General features: G+C 41.3%; 1 pseudogene; it reads right to left on the bottom strand.

Annotated features, from left to right (window-relative positions):
* Positions 1-15,985: 15,985 nt before the first annotated feature.
* Positions 15,986-16,085, bottom strand: LOC113341944 (annotated as a pseudogene).
* Between the last annotated feature and the right edge of the window lie 3,228 nt (positions 16,086-19,313).

Here is a 19,313-nt window from a genome sequence, read left to right on the forward strand (position 1 = left end):
AACACTGTTTGTGGGTGAAAACTGATTCTACTGTTTTTGGTAATTTGGGGTGTGTTGATGAGAAACGAGTTCAAACCCTAAACAAATGCACTGCACGGGAGTGCTTTTAGGTTTGAGAGATCAATCTGTAAGACTCTGGTCTAAACCAAGAAATGGTCGTTCCAGATTCAATTCGGTCACAAAGTGAAGGAGAAGGGTTGATCTTAGGTAGGGAAGCGAAGAAGGTGTTGAGATTATGAAGGTGTTGGCTGTTTATGACTTGTATCAGAATGTTGAATTGGCTTGCACAATGTAAGCTATCAGTTCTGGGTGTTTTCTGGATACTGTGACAACACTTGGTTTCTCTGTGTTGTTTGAAAATAGGTCGGAGAACCTATTTATACAAGTCATTGAGCGCAACCCTCATCTCATAGGAAGTGGAGTAGGTGAAGTGATGGAGTAGTGGGGTCGTGTATGAGTGGTGATTGTCACACGATCACATCTTTTCCCACTTCCCTCATTACTGTTAACCGTCAACCTTTTTCTGACACGTTCTCGTAATGCGGGTTGCACGCTGTAAACCGCCAGACCAATACCCCAATAAGTATCCCCCAGCTTGTGACATGCTTGATGTCTCGAATGAGCAGATCGTGGAACCCACCGCGGGGAATAGCATACGACGCTATTAAGTTAAATAACTAAGTTATTTAAGGAATCGATATTCATGAAATATCGTGTATGCTCGATGTATGTAATGCATCTTTTTCAAGCAAGCATCTCAAAACAATCGATATGCATGAAGCATCGCTGTTTTACAGCTTGACTGAATAAGTCGCGGATTAAGAGTCTCAAAACAGCATCATGTCCAACCATCTCCGAGTGATCGTTTGGGGGCCGCATGGGCGAGCCATCCCCTAGAGGATTACTCCATGTGGCAGAGTGGTGGACGACGATCATCGAGGTGCTTCATTGGTTGCCTGGTTTTTAACCTAAGATGTCCGACCAAGCTGGCAAAGTTGGACGGACGAGATGGTTTACGGTATATATTTGCGACCGTTGATGGAATTTTAGGGTTTTTAAGAGGTGCGCAAGAATCCCTCTTTGGCTGGATCGAATCCACACATGGGTGCCGATTTTGGGTGAATCGTTTGAGCATGCGTGAAGATGGCACTCCGTCGTGCATGCCTCCCCTTCTTGATCCCATAAATATTCGATCTTGGACACTCAATTTGACCGGCAAAGATGAGTGGCCGTGATTGATTTGCGACATAAATGTGTTGCGGCAAAAGAATGAAAGGCCGCGTGGCATGCCACTTTGGGGCACGGACGGCTACATGCAAAGGTGTGCCCACAGTGATCACGTTGACACTCTTGGGACCTCTTAAGTCTATATCTACATCCTCCGTCCAGGCTGGCAAAGATGGATGGTCGTGATCGAACTACGACAGATATGCATCGCCGAAAACCCTAATTAGGGTTTTGAAACGGTTTGGCGATCTATGCTTCTCCTTTGGAGAGACCGATCGTGTGGAGTCCTTATCGGGCTGACAGTGAACATATGTGCATCATGCTTGCCATGTTTTGAGCAAACGTTCATTGCTCCATGACCATGTCGTGAGCAAATCAATTGAGTAAGGGTAGAGTGGGCCCACCAACGTGTGTGTTAGCACTTCGCCAATCATTCATGGGATGATCTAATCCATCCAACCAGGATGGCGAAGTTGGACGACTATGATAGCTTTTGAGACCGTTTTATACGGTCTTGGCTCGTTCGAGCTTGGTTTTACGCAGCGCAGCCGCTCACGTTTGGATCAATGTTTGAAGTGCTCGTGAATGAGCAACATGGGGATCGATCAACTAGAGGATTGGTGGGCCCGCCGGTGGTTGCTACGGTGATCGCCCGATCCTGCTAGGAGTAAGCTAGGTTTGTTAAATCATGCAGCCAAATTGCGTGACCGTGATTGGTTCTGAGACTGACATTAACAGTCTAGATTTTATTTAAGAATAAATGTGTGTTCGATCATGCTATCTTTAGCTAAAGTGTGTGAACGCATTGATCTCTTTGCCGTATGAGTATTTTATGCAGATCTCAATACTGGCACTTCGGGATATTCATGCTACTTTGCTGAGAGTGAACACTTCATCGTCATGTCATGTCAGTAATAAGAGTTCGGTTGGTTACATAGCACGGGAAAATACCGGGAAAATCAGGCATTAATTAATAATGCTGGCATAAGATAGAATTCACAGAGTATTTGGGATTGCTACTACGCGCACCATTCTGAATGAATTTCATATATATGCTGAGTTGTTCAATACATATGTAAGTAAAGAGGTTTTAGCACTCGTCACTTTGAAATGGCCTTTACTCCTTTGCAGGATCACGACGCTAAATATAGGGATTTAAGATTTTGACCCTGAACCTAAAAACCACCATCAACATTAAGTCCCCTGCTTAGCACGTAACCGTGACATTGTTGCGGGGTAAGCACTAGATGGTGACAGATAAAGAAATTCCCAAGAGGAGTTCGATGCACATTACCATGATAGAGACTGACTTGGTCCTTGCATAGATCACGTTTCCTTTCAGCGCGGTTATCTTCAGATAGATAAGTATCTATTTGATTGCTATCCCGTATCTGGAGCCTTTATACTTGGCAAGTAAAGACTCCTTTTCTTCCCGGGGTTGTGCTGATTTGTGAAATATAAAGAAGACGCTGGAGCCCTTATCTCATCACATGATTGCTTCTCTTCCTCGTTCCAGGTATTATTTCACGCTCATTATGTATGATGATTTTGATAGATTTTTTTTTTTGTTAATCATGATGCCCTTTTGCAGTATATATGATGGAATCTGCTGGTGATGATTACTCTTTCACTTCTCCAGAAAAAGCTTTGAAGTCGTCAAACCTGAAGCTAATGTGTTTAAGGAGGTGATGGCCAAAATAGATCCTCTGTTTCGTGAAGCTGATCGTTCCATAAAGGGTATGTCTCTTCTGCAACTACGTTTCGTCCGGGAACGTGCTCAGGCTTTCTTGGCTTCGGTCGGCATGGAGGAAGACTGAAGGCGCGGCGAAGCGTCTCAGCTGTCGAGTGCGAGAGCTGAAAGGTTTGCAGCTCGGCTGAAGCGGCGAAGAATAGAGCATGATCGTCCTTCCAATGAAAACAAATATGATTATCCTGTCCGCGATGGAATCATCATCCTCGATTCTGACATGGACGAACTGGAGCATCCTCAGAAGGTTGTTGGGGATGTTTCTGGGGGAGAGATCGAAGTAGCTCCCGCGAGAGGTATTGAAGCAATCTTCGGAGGGAAGGCTGACGCGGATGTTGAGGGGATCATGATAGCCGCATCTGGAGAAAATGTTGAAACAGCTCCCAAAGATGACGACTACGCGTATCTTGGGGGGAATATTGAAGCAACTGTTGAGGGAGACTTTGAAACGTCGTCAGAAAGGGAGGTCGAGGCAGGCTCCAGAGCGAATGCAGTATCTTGTGATGAATATGTTGAAGCAGTTTCCAATGATGGATCTGGTGGAGACACGGTTGACCTCACTGATGATTAGACTTTCCTCTTGTCTTCCTCTATCCTTTTTTTTGTGTATGAACGCTCCTTCATAGTTTGTAGGGATTTATTTTATACTCATCTGTGACTGAGTTTTTAGATTTATTTGAACAATGGCTCCCCTTTCTTTATTTTTCCACGTTATAATAGAAATTCTCCATTCCGGCCAAAAAGAATGCAACATTCATAAGTGATGATGGTTTATGTGACTGTGCACTGTTTTTACGATGATTGCCCGCAACCCTAAGAACAACGAAAGGGATGGAGTCATCGACCATGAACTTGTTTGCCCTGTGCTGCAATCCTCCTAATCACGTGATGATAGAGAAGTGTCTTTTGTTAGGATGAAACGCCCTTCATAGTGCAATTGCTTCACAAATCCTTCATCTCTTTCTGCGTGTACTCCTTTAATATTCCTCAGAAGATCTGAGATGCTTTTTTTTAGTTTGAACTGATGAGTAATGAAAGTCTCGGAAGATCTGAGATGTTTCTTTCTGGTTTGAACTGATGAGTAATGAGGGTTTTAGGTTTTCTCACGACTTTGCGTCATGGTTCAGGAGTAAAGGAGCTTCTAAAAGGAAATAATACTTTGATTAAGTAATAAATTGAAACCCTAAGTAATGAAAGCATTGCAATCATTCCGGAGGAATTACAAACATTGCATGAAAGAGGAAATTGCTGAAAGAAATACTAAAGAGAACGCTGGAAGGAAAGGTAGCACGGCGTTTTAGGTATGGAGAACGCTGGAGGAAAGTAGTAGCACAACGTTTTATTAGGTATTGTAGGGTTCGATCCATCGTGAGTGAATCGTCACGCCTTCCAGTTTGTCATCACTGATGAGCTTGTAGTAACCGCCTAAGATAACATCTGCCACCAGGTATGGCTTATCTTCCCTTTATGTAGGTGAATCAGACTGAGCGGTCATTTTCACTGTCACATCCCCAACTTGAAACGCGGTCGCCTTTGTTACCAAATCTCCAATTTGAAATTGGTTTGGGTGTTGCGCAGCTTCTTGGTCCTTGGATTCGCTATTATTAACCGAAACAACTTCCAAACTTTTGACGAAGCGTTTGAAAGGACCAGCATCCCACTCACATCTCCTAATGACGGTTGGGTTGTTGATTGGAGCAAGTCCCCGGGACTTAGCAGATGGAGGAGTGACTGGTTGCAAAAAGGGTTGTTCAATAAGACTTGTTTGGGTTCAGAATCTTCTGACATATGATGATAGGCTTTCCCTAGGTAATTGCGGCACATCAGCAAGCTGTCGATACGGCAACAGATAATCTTCTGGATTTGACGGCTTGTTGGTAATCCTTTCAGGTATGGACACTGGAAAGGGACACACTCCCAGCTTTTCTTTGTTGTTATGCACCCACGAGCGCCCTAGAATCATATCATAGTTCGGGCAATCTTTCAGAATATGAAACCTACCGCGTGTTAGAGCGTCTCCAACCTTGATTTCGAGGTCGATGTACCCATAAGCGTCCCTAGACTCTCCTTCAGAGTTTTTAATCATGGTTGGGCAATGAACAACTTCCTGCTTCGAAACATTTGCAGCTTTCAGGGCTTGGACGGTGACGATGTTGAAATCGGATGCTACATCAATCAGCACGTTGTCGAATTCAACATACTTAAAGCGAGCGACGGTTAGGAGTCCCCAGTTACATATCGCGTTTCCTAGGAAGGATTGAGGTTCAGGAGCAACTTCCTTAATTGGAAACAGAAGCTTGCCTGATACGACACGGTTAAGAGCCCCAAACATGTCTTGACGCTGTGCCTTAGAGAAACACAGAATTTCACACAATCGTTCCATCATCGACTGCACAGTCTTGTGAACAGATTCCCCAGAAATCATGCAACTCCTGATAGGAAGGGGGTCCCTGTTGACTCATTAGTTTCCGAGTTGAAGTTCTCCTACATCCACATTCTCTTTGAAATATGCGCTTCAACTTGTTGCAGTCACTGGTTGGGTGATTGACGAACCTATGATAACGACAGTATTTGGGATTCACCATCTCTTCTTCAGTTGGCGGACGTCTAAGAGGAGGTAGATTGATTGCATCATCTTGGATCCATGCTTCCAGGAGTTCAATGACCTCATCTATTGGAAATGGGAAATCCGGAGCATCTCCTGCTTCAGGAGCTTTAGCCGTGGCTTACCGGGTCGTCTGCGCTGGCGCTGCGCGTTTGGGTTGTTGCTTCGTTCTTGGAGCTTTCTTTTTTCCTCCATCGCCTACCACGCTCACAGAAGGACCGGTGTTGCATTTTTTATTGATGAAGAGCATGTTCCCTCGAGTTTCGCGTGCATCCTCATCCCTAGCCGGTCTGTTTCTTTCTAAAAGCGTCGGTGCGGTCGTAGCTGATCGCTTAGCAGCTTCATGAAGTTCAGAGAACGTCTGGAAGCGCAGATTTTCCAGTAAAGCACGATATATGGGAACCATACCATTAATGAACGACTCTACCACTTGTCGTTCGGTCACGTTTGGATCGTGACAGTCCAAAACTTGAATTCTGAATCTCTTGACATAGTCATTCGGATGCTCGTTGTTTCGCTGAAACATTCTTCCCAAGTCCGAGAAAGTGATTTGCTCGGATACGAAGAAATACTTCTTGTAAAAGGTGGTGACATCTCACACCAGTTTGATATGCTGTTTGGTGCGATATTGTTATACCAGGTGTATGCTCTTCCAGTAAGCGAATTTGAGAATTCTTTCAGGCGGAGGACGTGATTGTATTCGTGTTCTCCCAAAGATTCCAAAAAACAATAAATGTGTTCCCGAGCGTTACCAGTTCCATCATAAAGGGAAAACTGAGAAGAGGAATATCCTCTCGGTAGGGGAACTCTCTGCACATCAGGAGGGTATGGAGGTTGGTGCTAGTGCAGGTCCACCGGGTTTTCCTTGCCTCGATTTCGGAGAGGTCGTTTCAGGTCTTCATGAGTGATGAATTTGGATGGCTGGCTCCTTTCCCATGGGCGTTCAGGAGCAATACGGGTTTCTTCGTCTAGGTAGGCACGTCCCGCTGAAGCACTCGCGCCAGGCGTGTTGAAGGTACTCCTTGTTGGTTCCAAGGGATGTCGTGACTCTTGTGGAAATCGTTCTGTTAATGTCTTGAGGAAAGTAAGTACCTCTTTCTGGGTCGAAGCCATGTCTGTCTGAGCCTTAGCGAGAATTTCTTGCCTCTCCATCAAATCAACAATGGTGATAGGGGGTTGACCTCCTCTGATTCCTCCGGCCCCTCGTCCTGACGTGGGAGTAGCAGCTGCTCTAGTGACGATTGGAGGTGTTACACTTGAATAAATGTCGGGGTTTGCGGCTGCTCTGGCTCTGGTGATGGGAGGTGTTACCGAGGGAATATCTCCCGCTCCGCTGGTGTTGGTGGTAGAGGAAGTAGTTCCACGAGATGTATTAATCGTATTGACAGGCTGTATGGTAGCGCCACTAACCGGAACATCAACACCGAGAGTGTTGTCAGCGCTGGTTCCATCACAATTGGTCGCCGATCCAGACCTAAGATCCACCATTTTGAATTTTGAGAAAATTGAAATTTGATTTTGCAACCGATAGATTAATCTCCCACTGTGGTCGCTAGTTGTTTGTGGGTGAAAATTGATTCAGATGTTTTTGGTAATTTGGGGTTTGTTGATGAGAAACGAGTTCAAACCCTAAACAAATGCACTGCACGGGAGTGCTTTTAGGTTCGAGAGATCAATCTGTAAGACTCTGGCCTAAACCAAGAAATGGTCGTTCCAGATTCAATTCGGTCACAAAGTGAAGGAGAAGGGTTGATCTTAGGGAGGGAAGCGAAGAAGGTGTTTAGATTGTGAAGGTGTTGGTTGTTTATGACTTCTATCAGAATGTTGAACTGGCTTGCACAATGTAAGCTATCAGTTCTGGGTGTTTTCTGGATACTGTGACAACACTTGGTTTCTCTGTGTTGTTTGAAAATAGGTTGGAGAACCTATTTATACAAGTCATTGAGCGCAACCTTCATCTCGTAGGAAGTGGAGGGGGTGAAGTGATGGAGTAGTGGGGTCGTGTATGAATGGTGATTGTCACACGATCATATCTTTTCCCACTTCCCTCATCACTGTTAACCGTCCACCTTTTCCTGACACGTTCTCGTAATGGCGCGTTGCACGCTGTAAACCGCCAGACCAATACCCCAGTAAGTATCCCCCAGCTTGTGACATGCTTGATGTATCGAATGAGCGGATTGTGGGACCCACCGCGGGGAATAGCATATGGCGCTATTAATCATGTATGCTCGATGCATATAATGCATCGTTTTCAAGCAAGCATCTCAAAACAATCGATATGCATGAAGCATCGTTGTTTTAAAGCTTGACTGAATAAGTCGCGGATTAAGCGTCTCAAAACAGCATCATCTCCAACCATCTCCGAGTGATCGTTTGGAGGCTGCATGGGCGAGCCATACCCTGGTCGATTACTCCATGTGGCAGAGTGGTGGACGATGATCATCGAGGTACTTCATTGGTTGCCTAGTTTTTAACCTAGGCTGTCCGACCAAGCTGGCAAAGTTGGACGGATGAGATGGTTTACGACATATATTTGCGACAGTTGATGGAATTTTAGGGTTTTTAAGAGGTGCGCAAGCATCCCTTTTTGGCTTGACCGAATCCACACATGGGCGCCGATTTTGAATGAATCGTTTGGGCATGCGTGAAGATGGCTCTCCGTCCTGCATGCCTCCCCTTCTTGATCCCATAAATATTCGATCTTGGCCACTCAATTTGACCGGCAAAGATAAGTGGTCGTGATTGATTTGTGACATAAACGTGTTTCCGCAAAAGAATGAAAGGCTGCGTGGCATACCACTTTTGGGCGCACGTTTCGAGGTGCCATGTCCTAGTCTGCCTAGGCCGGACGGCCACATGCAAAGGTGGGTCCACAGTGATCATGTTGACACTCTTGGGACCTCTTAAGTCTATATATACACCCTCCGTCCAGGCTGGCAAAGATGGATGGTCGTGATCGAACTACGACAGATATGCATCGCCGCAAACCCTAATTGGGGTTTTGAAACAGTCACGTACACGTGACTTTGGCCAAACGGTATGCCGAGCTATGCTTCTCCTTTGGAGAGACCAATCGTGTGGGGTCCACATCGGGCTGACGGTGAACATATGTGCACCTTCCTGATGGTCCTAGGCGCGATCTAAGTCATCCAAATATGCTGGCTAAGTTGGATGGTTGTGATCGATTTAAGACACTAATGGACTTCTGCGACCCTTGAAAGCATCATGCTTGCCATGTTTTGAGCAAACTTTCATTGCTCCATGACCATGCAGTGAGCAAATCGATTGAGTAAGGGTAGAGTGGGCCCGCCAACGTGTGTGTTAGCGCTTCGCCAATCATTCATGGGATGATCTAATCCGTCCAACCAGGATGGCGAAGTTGGACTGGTATGATAGATTTTGAGACCGTTTTCTACGGTCTTGGCTCGTTCGAGCTTGGTTTTACGCAGCTCAGTCGCTCACATTTGGATCAACGTTTGAAGTGCTCGTGAATGAGCAACATGGGGATCGATCAACTAGAGGACTGGTGGGCCCTCCGGTGGTTTCTACGGTGATCGCCTGATCCTGATAGGAGTAAGCTATGTTTGTTAAATCATGCAGCCAAATTGCATGACCGTGAATGGTTCTGATAGTGACATTAACAGTCTATATTTTCTTTAAGAAGAAATGTGTGTCGATCATGCTATCTTTAGCTAAAGTGTGTGAACGCATTGATCTCTTTGTCGTATGAGTATTTTATGCAGATCTCAATACTGGCACTTCGGGAGATTCATGCTACTCTGCTGAGAGTGAACACTTCATCGTCATGTCATGTCAGTAATAAGAGTTCGGCTGGGAACATAGCACGGGAAAATACCGGGCAAATCAGGCATTAATTAATAATGCTGGCATAAGATAGAATTCACAGAGTATTTGGGATTGCTACTACGCGCACCATTCTGAATGAATTTCATATATATGCTCTGTTGTTCAATACATATGTAAGTCAAGAGGTTTTAGCACTCGTCACTTTGAAATGGCCTTTACTCCTTTGCAGGATCACAGCGCTAAATATAGGGCTTTACGATTTTGACCCTGAACCTAAAAACCACCGTCAACAGACACAAATGTTTTCGCAACTCCTGGATCATGAGTCAACGAAGTAGTAACATCTTCAAACTTTGAGTAGTCATACTCTTATAGGTTGGATCGCACCAAACACAGATTGTTAGATCTTTTCGTGTTTGCCTGCTCTGATACCAATTGAAAAGGGGAGGGTACCCAAATATACCTCAAGCTAAAAAATTTCCTACCTATAAGTCCTTTGTCCGAAAGTGATTGTCAATGGACTGAGTCGAGAAAACACAACTAATCGGTTCACACTTCGTGTGGCCGTCTATGGATATGAGATCGAGACAATACAACACTGAAGTATGTTTACTTGATAAGAGGTTCGGGCTTAACCAAACACAATAAGATTACTATCCAGTAAATAGGAATTAACGTTTGTGTAATTTACTTTAAATTATAATAACAACAATTATAATTGCGGAAAATAAAAGAAATGACACAGCAAGATTTTGTTAACGAGGAAACCGCAAATGCAGAAAAACCCCGACACCTTTTCCAGAATTGAATACTCTCAAGATTAAGCCGATATACAAAATTAAACCAACTTCGTATACTTGAGACCAAGCAACTAAACCTATAGTTCACCGAGTTTCGTCCGTATTCCCACGCCTCCAACTTATGAATAAGTCACGTGCTTGGAACAATTCCTTTGGTTCGTATTCCAAACAGTAAAGGATCAACAAATCTGTTTGGTAGCAACTCTCTTCAACAAAGTGATATGAGTTCGGCAAAGGCTCTTTTGTTTATCTCAATAAAATCCTTCGTCAGGTTCTTATATCTATCTTATTTTCAATTACTGAAGTAATCATTAAGATTTTGCTATCAATACTTTTAATCATAAAGAATTGTATTGATGCTGATCTACACAACTAATCAAACTAATCTACTACAAGGATAAACTGATTATAGTTGGATCCTCTATACCGAAACAAGTATTGTGCACACCAAATATTATGAACCCCAAATAAGAAATCTTCAATATCTTCTTTGTCTACAAATCTTCTTAAATCTTCAATAATCTTCACAAGATCGTCTTTAGCACTAAAAACAGTCTAAAGATCCTTGTCAAAACTTCGATCTAGTTTGAGTGAATCTTATATCAGAAGAGAAGATTCTCAAGCATAAACAAACTAGGTGCAATCAAAGTTCAATCACCGTTAGTCAATCAAATCAATCGAAAATACAAGATAAACCTCAATTATCTAGTTTCCCAACAACGGTACTCGTAGAGCTTCTCAATCCCAAAGAAGACTTTAGACTGAGCGGCCGTAAGAGATTTCGCCTAATTAGGTTACTCTCCTCTCTGAATAGGCGGCTTCACCAGTAACAACACAACCGAGGAAGTTTGATGTCACGAAGGATTAGTTTGCCAGAAATGCAAAATTCAAGTATTTATAGACAAGGAAGTTTGGACACCAAGGAATTTCCAAAACCGAAAATATTCTCAAGATATGCAATATATTCCAGATTTGGTTTCCATAATTCCTGGAAATGCTCTGTCCAAAATATTGATCGAAAATCTCTTTGGAAAATCTTTAACTAGTAAATGCACATTACTAATTCTCATTTTCCTAAAATAAAATTAAAACCTTAATTCAAAGATTCTTAACTTATTTATGTTTCGATCCTGGGATTTTCTTCCTTTAGCTATTAAGGAATAACTTCGAACAATAAAAGATAAACATTACTGCATGTGTTCAAAGTATGTCGACATCCTTACTTTGTAAGTTCTCTTTCATACTTACAACCTTGAAACCGATTTGCCACACTTCCAAACAAGTTTAGAATTGGTTCATCTGACTTTCAAGAACTATGTGATTGATCAAGAACACTCAATCACAAATCATGGGTTTAACGGTTCTACCTACATGTGAGTACTGTACATAGTCACACTAGCTTTCCAAAATTCGGTTGACTAGGTACTAGGATTGGTTCCCCACATATATATGGTATCTAACTTGTATGTGTTTCACATGTCCATAGGATCGGTTCCCCTTCTCCTAAAAACGTGTTGCACATGTCCATAGGATCGGTTCCCCTTTATGCTAAAAACTTGTTGCATATAATACAAGGATCGATTCCACTTTGTGATGTGTTGCACCTCTTACTAGGATCGCTTCCCCTTTACCCAGAGTTGGTCATACACAAAATCACAAACTCGATCATACCATCTCAAGTGATTACTTAAGATCGGTTTCACTAATAAAAGTCATACCAATACAAAAGTCAGGCCTTTGTGAATAGTTTTACCAAGAACACAAACAAGTCATGAGCGGTTATACTAATCACACATATTGGTTGTTCACAAGATATGCAATGAATAACAATACCAATAACGCCTGGCATTTTCATTTTCAATTCACAAAACAAGTTCATGAATCTACTTCCTTAAAGCACATGTAAAACATTGTTTCCTAGGATAAAATCCTCACCTCATACCCATGCATAATCACAATAGCATTCAAACGATTATGTCTCTGTCTTGTCTACAAAGTTTGATGGTTAAGCAATAAACCTCGTATCATATTCCTTAATACTATGTCTATCTAAAGTGTTCATGCTTCGTAGTTTTGATTTCAATATCCACGACTTGAAAGATACGTCAGGTAATGAAACAGTTCAAGTCAAATATCACTAACCTCAAGTAGAAGGATGATGTTGTCGTTGCAGTTTCTTACTTCTTCACTTCTTCAAGTCTTCGCAATACTTGTAATGTCTGATATCCTAATACTTTCAAGCTAACCTATACGAAGTTGACTCTGGTACAAAATCAAGCGACTCTTAAAATGAGTTTTGATTCACTAAAATATGACAACCAAACTTGACATACCAACACTTGGTGGGTTCAACCGAGCTATGCTCTAACACTGTTTCACAATGTAATCAGCAAATCAAACAGATAGAAATCCTTGAGCCTGATTATTATGTGAAACAACTTGAACGGTACCAAAGACCAATGTTCAAGTGTCAATCAATTTAAATCAACAACCAAAGGTTGGATACTCTAATTGATTGATCTAAAAGCACAATGCAATCGACGATGCCTGCGAAAGTGATTTAGGATTTTATTTCTATTTTATTTTTGCTCGAGGACTAGCAAATAATAGGTTTGGGGGTATTTGATAGACACATTTTTGTGTCCTATTTGTCTCGATTCTATATATTGTTAGGTCTCATTTTTGTACTTATTATGGTGTTTTATTTATTTGTAGGTATTTTTGGCCAATAAACATTTTTGGAAAAAATTGGCTCGAAAAGTTGTTGGAAAGCACCCGGAGGACATTTTCTATTTGGACTCTCACTTTGGATAAGGGGTAACCTAATTACTAAGGGGCATCCCATTTCCAAGCAGTTTCTAATCGCACCCCTACCCTGGATAAGGGCAACCATCTTCAACATTTCAAAAAACCAGGTTTTGGCGGGAAAATAGGTGCAGTGAAGAACAGTTTTGGAAATCGTGATTTGGAGGAGTTTGAGGTCAATTAAACCTCTGATTTTCATAGGATAGACTCCTTATGGATCTAGGAATCTGATATGGGTGTTTAAATCGATTAGACTCGACTCAATCGACGGATTTTTCTCACAACAGAAAATATGGAAAGTCACGTGTGTGACCTGTTTTAGGGAATTTGAGAGAGATTAAAGTGTTGTAAACTTTCCCAAAGATTTGTATCTATCTAAGGAAGAGTTTAGAATAAAAAGGAAAGCTCAGAAACGCGTAGAAATCTAAAACAAGAAATTGCCGCAACTTGGCCGTGAAGAGAAGGAAAGAGATTTTGGAAGATTTGGGAGAGATTTAATCGGTATTTTTGATATAAATAGATGTCTTGGGTCATATAGAAGAGGTGTCGAGAGTTTGGGAACCTAAGGAGAGCCAGAGAAGAAGAAATCAGAGCTTTACCAAACTCTGTTTCTGCTGCTGCTGCTGAAGAGAAGAACGCGAAGAACATTGACGCGGAACAGTCGCAGAACAGTGTCGTTGTTTAACAGCTGAAGAACATTAAGCTGTCAGGGCAGTCTTATTCTAGGGTCTTAAAATCAGCGACAAAGCAACAGTTCAACATTTCTGTAACAGTTCCATTGTAACAGCTGTTTTGCAACACCAATACACTGTTGCAAACAGTCTGTGTTATTACTTTTCACTCTTTTAATCATCTTTTGAGCAACAAACACATATTTTGAGATCATGATTAATATGAGGAGCTAAACCCCATTGCTGAGGCGATAGAGGAAGCTATTTTTCCAAAAAAGTGGTATATTCTATTTTATCTTTTTATTTGCAATAATTATATGATTATTTGCCTTGAACTATTATTGAATATGATTTTTATTTGAGTGATTGTGATCTATTTTGATGGAGTATGCTTAGTTTTAAGACTTTTGATGCTTCATACTTGGTATTTACAATTATTACTTTTGAAAATCTACTTGTTGCAATATTTTAGAATCAAATTAAACAAGAAAATTGCATAAATATAAGTATTGGTTTAATCACTTTGAACTTGGAAAATAGTGGAATCTTAGCCTCAGTGTTTCTTTTAGTATTGATATCATCTTTGATTGAGTTTGCTAAAAAATTTAGTGAATTTTTTTTATTTTAATATTAGAATTTAAGTCTAATTAATATCCTTCACAAGTCTGAGAATCGAACCACTTTTACCACTATCTACAAATCACATCAATTTTTGGCGCCGCCGACGCGGACTTGTTTTTAGGGTTTTAGATTTTTTTTTATTTTTATTTTTTATTTTTTTTATTATTTTTGTCCTTTTTTATGTTTTTGGGTATTTATCTTGTGTCTACAGGATCATAAAGAAAATTGAGCCAAGGAGTTTGGTGATTTCATAAAGACTTGGAGCTAAATATTAAAGCAAAAATAACAGAAAAGAAGACAATTTTAGTTTACGGTTTGTTTATTTTATTTTAAAAAAAAATGTATTAGGGTTTATTATTTTTGTAATTTTTCCTTATTTTTTTTGGACTTTTGGACTTTGGGACATTATTTTTTTATTTATTTATTACCCTACGGAAGGGTACTTTAAATACAAACTGTTTGCAGAGAAGGAGGACAATTACGATATTGTCTCTGCACCTTGGGTTCGTACACTAGACATCGGAGTCAGTGACCCGAGTCGACTACAACCGATTCATCCCCCGTCTGGAACGGGAGGTAAGATTCTAAACACTCGCGAATCTCCTGTCAGCGAGTTACTGGACTCCTTCGTATGCATATATGTTGAGGACTGAATACGGACATTTATTTTTCTAGTAAAGGGCAAGGCCTGGCCATACAAGATAAGGGTTCGGATTTCATCACCGTTCTCTTCTTGCCCGCTTTAGGAACACGTAACCTACGCGAACCTAAGCCTAAAATTTTGACTAGAACGAGACCGATAGGGTAACGAGCTTAACAGGAAAGTCATTCGAAAAATATTGGTTACTCTTTTAAGCATACTTCGAAGTTCTTGACGGTTTCTGTAAGTTGAATGCGTGACTGCGCCGCCTTGTAATACCGGTGAGGCCTTGGGTATCAAAGCTCCACCGAGCTTCCCTCGCCTCTATTCAACTTACGTTAACTCGGATTGATTCCAGAGGGGTTTGCTTAAATTGTAACGAATTCCCGTTCGAAGGATTAGAAGCTGGTCTAGAAACAATCTAAGTGGAGCCATCATGCTTTTTGTTTGCTAGAAATCAATAGGTTTGATTTGGTTGAGTCGGCCTTGATCTGTGTTTGCTTACCCTTCCAAATTTAGAAAATTCTATTGTATGCCTGAACGTAAAAGAGACGCACTAGGTAGATTTGTTAAAGAGAAACCTAGTAGTTCGAAGCGTCTCGATTACCTTAATCTAGAAAGTCCGCTTTTGAAGAGTCTGTTTTTGAACGTTCTTTGACTGAGGAGAGAATCCTGTTGCTCCGATAGCGCCAGAAATGGCAACTTTGAAAGCTTTGTTGAATCCAACTAGGACTACCCGTCCTTCGTGTATTAAGTTAGCTGAAACGGAGGCACCCTATGAACTGAAACCTGGGACCTTACAGATGCTCCCAATCTTTTTAGGGAAAGAAAATGAAAACCCTTATTACCATGTTAGGGATTTTGAGGAAATTTGTAGTACTCTAAGAATTAGAGGCTTAGATGATGATGCTTTGAAACTTAGGTTATTCCCATTTTCCCTGAAAGATAAGGCCAAGTCGTGGCTGTATAGTTTGGACTCCGAGTCAATTGAGACATATGAACAACTTACATCTGCCTTTTTCAATAAGTTTTTCCCTAGGCACAAAACATCGTCTATTAGGACGCAAATATGCACATTTTCACAACAAGAGGGAGAATCTTTATATAGGTATTTGGAAAGGTTCAATGATTTATTATCCCAGTGTCCTCATCATGGTTTAGAAAAGGTTAGGCTAGTTCAGATCCTTTATGAGGGTTTAGATTATTCCACAACGACCATGGTTGAGTCTCTATGCACTGGTGGATTTGAAAACCAAACTGTTGATGCGGCGATGGAATTTTTTAATGAAATCGCCGAAAAAACCCAGCAATGGGAAAATAGTAGGGCACCCCAGAAAACAATTCTTTTAAGTAGAGGAAACGTTAATAGGGTAGAAGGAGGCTATGAATCAGATGCCAAAATTGCTGCTATAGCAAAAAGGTTAGAAGCCTTAGAAGTGGGCCAGACTAGTGGTAGAGTGGAGCCTTTTTGGGAAGGCCAGAATATTGAAGAGCAGGCCAATGCTCTTTATAATAACACTAGATTTGATAACCGTCAAAAGATTGACCCATATTCAGAAACCTATAATCCTGGTTGGAGAAACCATCCGAACCTTTCGTGGTCTAAGGGCCAAAGTCAAGGTCAGTTTAGTAATTCTAATGCTCCCCCAGGTTTTGGCTATACTAAGAATCCTTCAGGACTAGCTCAGTTTCAGAATCAGTCAGATAAGAAAATCCTAAGTTTAGAGGAATCTCTCGCCTTGTTAACTCAGCAAACTGCAAAATTCCAGTTATCCGTAGAACAGAGTCTACAAGCTAGTAACAGGATAGGACAAGAAAATAGTCAGGCTATTTCCGAGTTAAAAACCCAGGTTGGTCTGATAAGTGATTCTTTGAGAGAAAAAGGTAAGTTTCCTAGTCAAACACAACCCAACCCTAGAGGAGTTCATGAATTAGGTGCAAAACCATCGAATCAATTGAATGTTGTTAGAACCCTTAGAAGTGGTAGAGTTGTAGACAATAAGGTAACCATGCCCGATAGTGAACATACTGTAGTTCACCCCTCAGGATCTCACCTCTCAGGACCAGTAGCTGAAGAGACTGATAAAGTTTCTGATGATGTGAATTCGGTTCCTGAAAGGTCTGATTTTAGGCCTAGAGCCCCATTTCCTCAGCTATTAGTACCAACAAAGAAGGAATCGAACTTTAATGACATAGTGGAGGTTTTTAAGCAAGTTACCATAAACCTTCCCTTATTAGATGCAATTAGGCAAATTCCTGCTTATGCCAAGTTCCTTAAGGATATGTGTACGCGAAAGCGAAAACTTAGCGTCCATAAGAAAGCCTTTTTAGCTAGTCACGTAAGTTCAATCATTCAGAACACCACAACTCCAAAGTACAAAGACCCAGGTTCTCCTACCATTGCTTGCACAATAGGTAACTTCCGGGTAGAAAAAGCTTTACTTGACTTAGGAGCCAGTGTGAACTTACTGCCATTCCATGTATACTTACAGCTAGGACTTGGTGAAATGAAACCTACTCAGATGACACTGCAGTTAGCTGATAGGTCTGTTAAAATCCCTCGAGGTGTTATCGAGGATGTTCTTATTGAGGTCGACAAGTTTATTTATCCAGTGGATTTCGTGGTCCTAGATACCCAACCTGTCCCTGACCCAGAGAACCAGATACCTGTGATTTTAGGTCGCCCATTTTTAGCTACGTCTAATGCGATCATTAACTGTCGAAATGGTGTGATGAGTTTATCTTTTGGTAATATGACTATGGAGATGAACATTTTTAATGTCAGTAAGCAACCTCATGAGCTAGATGACACATGTGTTGAGGAGGTGAACATGATAGAAGCCTTAGTTCAGGAGTCATTACCAAACATCTTGTCTGAAGACCCATTAGAAAGTTGTCTATCCCATTTTGGTTTAGATTTTGACGACGATAGCACTATTGAACAGGTGAATGCTCTATTAGATTCTACCCCTGTGTTAGACACTGATAGATGGAAAGCTAGGTTCGAACCGTTACCAGTTTCTGAGACTACCCTAATTCCTTCTTTAGAAGAGCCCCCAAAGTTGGACCTTAAACCACTACCCGATACTCTAAAGTATGTGTTTTTAGGCCCATCTGAGACTTTACCTGTGATTGTAGCTTCCAATTTGGATAGTGATCAGGAAAGTAGGCTAGTAAATGTACTTCAAGACAATAAGGAAGCTTTAGGGTGGACTATAGCAGACATTAAGGGTATAAGTCCTACTGTGTGTATGCATCAGATTCATTTAGAGGAAGACTCCAAACCTTCTAGGGAGATGCAACGTCGACTGAACCCTAACATGAAAGAGGTAGTTCGAAAAGAGGTGCTTAAGTTGTTAGATGCGGGTATTATTTACCCAATTTCAGACAGTAAGTGGGTCTGTTCAGGCTGTCCCCAAGAAATCAGGTATCACTGTAGCCCAGAATGATAATACTGAATTAATCCCAACCCGAGTGACCACGGGATGGCGTGTGTGTATTGACTATAGGAAATTGAACAAGGTCACAAGGAAGGATCACTTTCCACTTCCTTTTATCGACCAAATGCTAGAGCGATTAGCTGGACATAGTCACTATTGCTTTTTAGATGGCTACTCCGGTTATAATCAGATCGTTATTACCCCAGAAGACCAAGAGAGAACCACTTTTACCTGTCCCTTTAGTACCTTTGCGTACAGACGCATGCCTTTCAGGCTATGTAATGCCCCATCAACTTTTCAGCGTTGTATGATGAGCATATTTTCTGATATGGTAGAACGGTTCTTAGAGGTCTTTATGGATGATTTTTCAGTGTTTGGTTCATCTTTCGATGAGTGCTTGCATCATTTGACATTAGTGTTGACTAGGTGTAAGGAAAAAAATGTAGTGCTTAATTGAGAAAAATGCCATTTCATGGTTAAATCAGGAATTGTGTTAGGGGCACATCGTCTCTTCAAAGGGTATAGAGGTAGACAAAGCCAAAGTTGACCTTATTAAGACTTTACAAGTCCCAAAAACCGTAAAAGATATTAGGTCATTCCTAGGGCATGCAGGTTTTTACCGTCGATTCATTAAGGATTTTAGCTTGATTTCTAGACCTCTTTGCAATTTGCTTGCAAAAGATGTTAAGTTTGTCTTTGATGATGCTTGTTTAGAGGCTTTTGAGAAGCTTAAAACTTTACTCACTACTGCTCCGATAGTCCAGGCACCTAACTGGAACCTACCCTTTGAGATTACGTGTGATTCTTCAGATTATGCTATAGGCGTCGTTTTAGGACAACGAGAAAACAAATTACTTCATGTGATTTATTATGCTAGCAAAACTCTAAATAATGCCCAAATGAACTACACAACTACCGAGAAGGAACTTTTAGCCATCGTGTTTGCC

This window comes from Papaver somniferum, unplaced genomic scaffold, assembly GCF_003573695.1.
Source record: "Papaver somniferum cultivar HN1 unplaced genomic scaffold, ASM357369v1 unplaced-scaffold_32, whole genome shotgun sequence".
Lineage (NCBI taxonomy): Eukaryota > Viridiplantae > Streptophyta > Magnoliopsida > Ranunculales > Papaveraceae > Papaver > Papaver somniferum.